This window comes from Papaver somniferum, chromosome 4, assembly GCF_003573695.1.
Source record: "Papaver somniferum cultivar HN1 chromosome 4, ASM357369v1, whole genome shotgun sequence".
Taxonomy (NCBI): Eukaryota; Viridiplantae; Streptophyta; class Magnoliopsida; order Ranunculales; family Papaveraceae; genus Papaver; species Papaver somniferum.
In genome coordinates this window covers 41167254-41173938 of record NC_039361.1, presented here as the reverse complement: position 1 = coordinate 41173938, position 6685 = coordinate 41167254, and positions in this window count along the sequence as shown.

Sequence of the window (6685 nt, the reverse complement as noted above, 5' to 3'; positions counted from 1 at the left end):
GACCTCATGGACACCTTTGCCTAAATGGTATTTTCCGTACTCTGATTTTTCGTTTTTTACCGAGATTTCATTCATGTGGGGGATTGTTGGAGAAAATGAGTTATTTAATAAATGATTTTTTCGTCTTGGTGTGGTTTGATCTCATGACCTAAGGGTCTAAGGATACTCACTCATTTTTGAGTGAATGAAATGGAACCTTTAGTCCCACATTGTGGAAAACTAAAGAGGTGCTCCACTATATTACCGTGTTCTCATGGATATGTTGTAAAACAATGTGGGTGGAGCGGGTGGGGCGAAAAATACATGTTTCGACCCATGCCCATGCGCGTGTACCAAGCACCAAGTCCGTGTCTACTTGAAATTATTTTTTGCAAGTTTTTAACTTGATAAATAATTTATTTAAGAGTTTTATTTATGGAAAAATTCCTTTTTTGTGTTTAATTGTTTTACAAGAAACAAAACTCGTTTATAAGAAAAAACCTAAACCTAACTTGATTTGCAAGTTAATTTTCCTATAAATACAACTCGAAAATCTCTTTTCAAAACACACAAGCAGCGACCATCTCTAGGCGAAAAATACATGTTTCGACCCATGCCCATGCGCGTGTACCAAGCACCAAGTCCGTGTCTACTTGAAATTATTTTTTGCAAGTTTTTAACTTGATAGATAATTTATTTAAGAGTTTTATTTATGGAAAAATTCCTTTTTTGTGTTTAATTGTTTTATAAGAAACAAAACTCGTTTTACAAGAAAAAACCTAAACCTAACTTGATTTGCAAGTTAATTTTCCGATAAATACAACTCGAAAATCTCTTTTAAAAAATACATGTTTCGACCCATGCCCATGCGCGTGTACCAAGCACCAAGTCCGTGTCTACTTGAAATTATTTTTTGCAAGTTTTTAACTTGATAAATAATTTATTTAAGAGTTTTATTTATGGAAAAATTCCTTTTTTGTGTTTAATTGTTTTACAAGAAAGAAAACTTGTTTTATAAGAAAAAACCTAAACCTAACTTGATTTGCAAGTTAATTTTCCTATAAATACAACTCGAAAATCTCTTTTCAAAAATACATGTTTCGACCCATGCCCATGCGCGTGTACCAAGCACCAAGTCCGTGTCTACTTGAAATTATTTTTTGCAAGTTTTTAACTTGATAAATAATTTATTTAAGAGTTTTATTTATGGAAAAATTCCTTTTTTGTGTTTAATTGTTTTACAAGAAACAAAACTCGTTTTATGAGAAAAAACCTATACCTAACTTGATTTGCAAGTTAATTTTCCTATAAATACAACTCGAAAATCTCTTTTCAAAATACATGTTTCGACCCATGCCCATGCGCGTGTACCAAGCACCAAGTCCGTGTCTACTTGAAATTATTTTTTGCAAGTTTTTAACTTGATAAATAATTTATTTAAGAGTTTTATTTATGGAAAAATTCCTTTTTCGTGTTTAATTGTTTTACAAGAAACAAAACTCGTTTTATAAGAAAAACCCTAAACCTAACTTGATTTGCAAGTTAATTTTCTTATAAATATAACTCGAAAATCTCTTTTCAAAATACATGGTTCGACCCATGCCCATGCGCGTGTACCAAGCACCAAGTCCGTGTCTACTTGAAATTATTTTTTGCAAGTTTTTAACTTGATAAATAATTTATTTAAGAGTTTTATTTATGGAAAAATTCCTTTTTTGTGTTTAATTGTTTTACAAGAAACAAAACTCGTTTTATGAGAAAAAACATAAACCTAACTTGATTTGCAAGTTAATTTTCCTATAAATACAACTCGAAAATTTCTTTTCAAAAATACATGTTTCGACCCATGTCCATGCGCGTGTACCAAGCACCAAGTCCGTGTCTACTTGAAATTATTTTTTGCAAGTTTTTAACTTGATAAATAATTTATTTAAGAGTTTTATTTATGGAAAAATTCCTTTTTTGTGTTTAATTGTTTTACAAGAAACAAAACTCGTTTTAAAAGAAAAAACCTAAACCTAACTTGATTTGCAAGTTAATTTTCCTATAAATACAACTCGAAAATCTCTTTTCAAAATACATGTTTCGACCTATGCCCATGCGCGTGTACCAAGCACCAAGTCTGTGTCTACTTGAAATTATTTTTTGCAAGTTTTTAACTTGATAAATAATTTATTTAAGGGTTTTATTTATGGAAAAATTCCTTTTTTGTGTTTAATTAGTTTACAAGAAACAAAACTCGTTTTATAAGAAAAACCTAAACCTAACTTGATTTGCAAGTTAATTTTCCTATAAATACAACTCGAAAATCTCTTTTCAAAATACATGTTTCGACTCATGCCCATGCGCGTGTACCAAGCACCAAGTCCGTGTCTACTTGAAATTATTTTTTGCAAGTTTTTAACTTGATAAATAGTTTATTTAAGAGTTTTATTTATGGAAAAATTCCTTTTTTGTGTTTAATTGTTTTACAAGAAACAAAACTCGTTTTATAAGAAAAAACCTAAACCTAACTTGATTTGCAAGATAATTTTCCTATAAATACAACTCGAAAATCTCTTTTCAAAATACATGTTTTGACCCATGCCCATGCGCGTGTACCAAGCACAAAGTCCATGTGTATTTGAAATTATTTTTTGCAAGTTTTTAACTTGATAATAATTTATTTAAGAGTTTTATTTATGGAAAATTCCTTTTTTGTGTTTAATTATTTTACAAGAAACAAAACTCGTTTTATAAGAAAAAACCTAAACCTAACTTGATTTGCAAGTTAATTTTCCTATAAATACAACTCGAAAATCTATTTTCAAAATACATGTTTCGACCCATGCCCATGCGCGTGTACCAAGCACCAAGTCCGTGTCTACTTGAAATTATTTTTTGCAAGTTTTTAACTTGATAAATAATTTATTTAAGAGTTTTATTTATGGAAAAATTCCTTTTTTGTGTTTAATTGTTTTACAAGAAACAAAACTCGTTTTATAAGAAAAAACCTAAACCTAACTTGATTTGCAAGATAATTTTCCTATAAATACAACTCGAAAATCTCTTTTCAAAATACATGTTTTGACCCATGCCCATGCGCGTGTACCAAGCACCAAGTCCATGTGTATTTGAAATTATTTTTTGCAAGTTTTTAACTTGATAAATAGTTTATTTAAGAGTTTTATTTATGGAAAAATTCCTTTTTTGTGTTTAATTGTTTTACAAGAAAAAACCTAAACCTAACTGGATTTGCAAGTTAATTTTCCTATAAATACAACTCGAAAATCTCTTTTCAAAATACATGTTTCGACCCTGCCCATGCGCGTGTACCAAGCACCAAGTCCGTGTCTACTTGAAATTATTTTTTGCAAGTTTTTAACTTGATAAATAATTTATTTAAGAGTTTTATTTATGGAAAAATTCCTTTTTTGTGTTTAATTGTTTTACAAGAAACAAAACTCGTTTTATAAGAAAAAACCTAAACCTAACTTGATTTGCAAGTTAATTTTCCTATAAATACAACTCGAAAATCTCTTTTCAATACACACAAGCAGCGACCATCTCTAGGTCTTTTCTTCATCTTCTTGCTTTTATTTTCGTGCGGCGTTTTACTTCCATCCCCGTTGCTGAGTTTAAGAGTGGGTAACTTGTAATACTTGTTTCGACCCATGCCCATGCGCGTGTACCAAGCACCAATTCCGTGTCTACTTGAAATTATTTTTTGCAAGTTTTTAACTTGATAAATAATTTATTTAAGAGTTTTATTTATGGAAAAATTCCTTTTTTGTGTTTAACTGTTTTACAAGAAACAAAACTCGTTTTATAAGAAAAACCTAAACCTAACTTGATTTGCAAGTTAATTTTCCTATAAATACAACTCGAAAATCTCTTTTCAAAACACACAAGCAGCGACCATCTCTAGGTCTTTTCTTCATCTTCTTGCTTTTATTTTCGTGCGGCGTTTTACTTCCATCCTGACCCATGTTTCGACCCATGCCCATGCGCGTGTACCAAGCACCAAGTCCGTGTCTACTTGAAATTATTTTTTGCAAGTTTTTAACTTGATAAATAATTTATTTAAGAGTTTTATTTATGGAAAAATTCCTTTTTTGTGTTTAATTGTTTTACAAGAAACAAAACTCGTTTTATAAGAAAAACCTAAACCTAACTTGATTTGCAAGTGTATTTTCCTGTAAATACAACTCGAAAATCTCTTTTCAAAACACATAAGCAGCGACCATCTCTAGGTCTTTTCTTCATCTTCTTGCTTTTATTTTCGTGCGGCGTTTTACTTCCATCCCCGTTGCTGAGTTTAAGAGTGGGTAACTTGTATTGTGCTAATACAAGTTATATCGGGCAGTCTTATCCTGGACACATCTTCGCACGTTGGGGTTTAGCATTACTTTAGAGTATACCCGCGAACTAATGTGTTAAGGACAGCTTGTTGAACCTGTGATTCTGCCCTCATCAATTTGTTCGTGGTAGAGTTGTTTGATACGGTTCTTTATATTTATTGTTTGATACATCTGACGTTTCTTCTATTGTTGCAAGACTCCAACAATCTTAACACATTATTATTCCTTGTAACAATGGGAAAGAACGACGTTGAAAGACCACAGAAGTTTAATGGAAAGGATTTCAAGAGATGGCAATCCAAGATGTTGTTTTATCTAAGCCATCATGAACTGGATTATGTACTTGTTCCACATGATGAATTGATGAATGTTGAAGCTTTAACTGAGGAGGTGATCGAGTATAACAAGCGGTGTAATTAGATGAAGAAATTTATATGGAACAACCCGAAGGCTTTGTAGTTAAAGGTTGTGAGAAGAAGGTTTGTAAACTGAAGAAATCTTTGTATGGATTCAAACAAGCACCTAAACAGTGGCATGAGAAGTTTGATCATGTGATGATTTCTAGTGGTTTTAGAATTAATGAATCTGATAAGTGTGTTTATACTAAACTTGTCAAGGATGCCTGTGTGGTTGTATGCTTGTATGTTGATGATATGCTTATACTAGGTACAAACATGGATGTTATTAATACCACTAAGAAAATGTTGAATGAGAACTTTGACATGAAAGACTTAGGCCCCGCTGATGTCATATTAGGGATGAAGATTAGAAAAACTTCTAATGGCTATAGTCTGAGTCAGTCTCATTATGTTGAATCCATACTTAAGAAATATAATCAGTTTGATTGTAAACCTGTTTGCACTCCATATGATTCTTCTTGCAAACTCATGAAGAATAAGGGTGTAGGTGTTAACCAACTTGAATACTCGAGAGTCATAGGAAGTCTGATGTATTTGATGAATTGTACGAGACCAGACATTGCTTATGCTGTGAGTAGGTTAAGCAGGTATACTTGTAATCCAGGGCAGAAACATTGGGATGCACTTAATAGAGTGCTAAAGTACTTGAAGTACACAATGACCTTTTGTTTGAATTACGAAGGGTATCCGGACGTCCTTGAGGGATTTTGCGATGCGAACTGGATAGCAGACTCAGAGGAGTCTAAGTCTACGAGTGGATATGTATTCACTCTAGCAGGTGCGTCTGTATCTTGGAAGAGTTCCAAACAGACATGTATATCTCGCTCAACTATGGAGTCGGAGTTTATTGCGTTAGATAAAGCAGGAGAGGAGGCCGAATGGCTAAGAAACTTTTTAGAACATATTCCTCTCTGGCATAGGCCTGTGCCAGCTATATCTATACATTGTGACAGCAAATCTGCAATAGGTAGATCTAAGAATAGCTTCTACAATGGAAATTCTATACATATGCGTAGAAGACATGATTCTTTGAAATTAATAATTTCCACAGGCATTATTTCCATAGATTGGACAAGGTCCAAGGAGAATATCGCGGACCCTTTGACGAAAGGTTTGCCCAAGGAGATAGTTAGTAAAGCATCGAAGGGGATGGGGCTTAGGCTCAAATAATTAAACTTTCCATGAAGGATACTCAACCTTGCTGAATGGAGATTCCAATAACAAGGTTTCGAATGAGACAACTAATTTATGGTGGGTAAAGGTAAACACTATCATAGAATTTCATTCTCTGTCCCTTCCCTATGGTGTTGATGTGATAGTGTGACTGCATGTGGAGGATGACTTTTAATTAAGTCTTAATGAGTTTTATAGTTTCAATTTAAGATTGAAGTGGGGTGTAGCAGTAAACACTCTTGATGGAACTCACCTATCTGAATGAGGAAGTGGGTCGCTTCCAATGAGAATGGAGCCGATTCTCTAAAGCATTTTGAGAAACAGGATATGTCCAGGGCCAAAATGGACAAAACGGCACAAACTTAGCAACACTTGGAGGATATCATGCATGGATGTTATTAGAATTACACCAAACGCTAGAAGTTCAAGACATAGTTCACTGTCTAGCTAGTAGTTCCGGTAACTTCTCTCTAAGAAAGGTTCAAGACCTCATGGACACCTTTGCCTAAACGGTATTTTCCGTACTCTGATTTTTCGTTTTTTACCGAGATTTCATTCATGTGGGGGATTGTTGGAGAAAATGAGTTATTTAATAAATGATTTTTTCGTCTTGGTGTGGTTTGATCTCATGACCTAAGGGTCTAAGGATACTCACTCATTTTTGAGTGAATGAAATGGAACCTTTAGTCCCACATTGTGGAAAACTAAAGAGGTGCTCCACTATATTACCGTGTTCTCATGGATATGTTGTAAAACAATGTGGGTGGAGCGGGT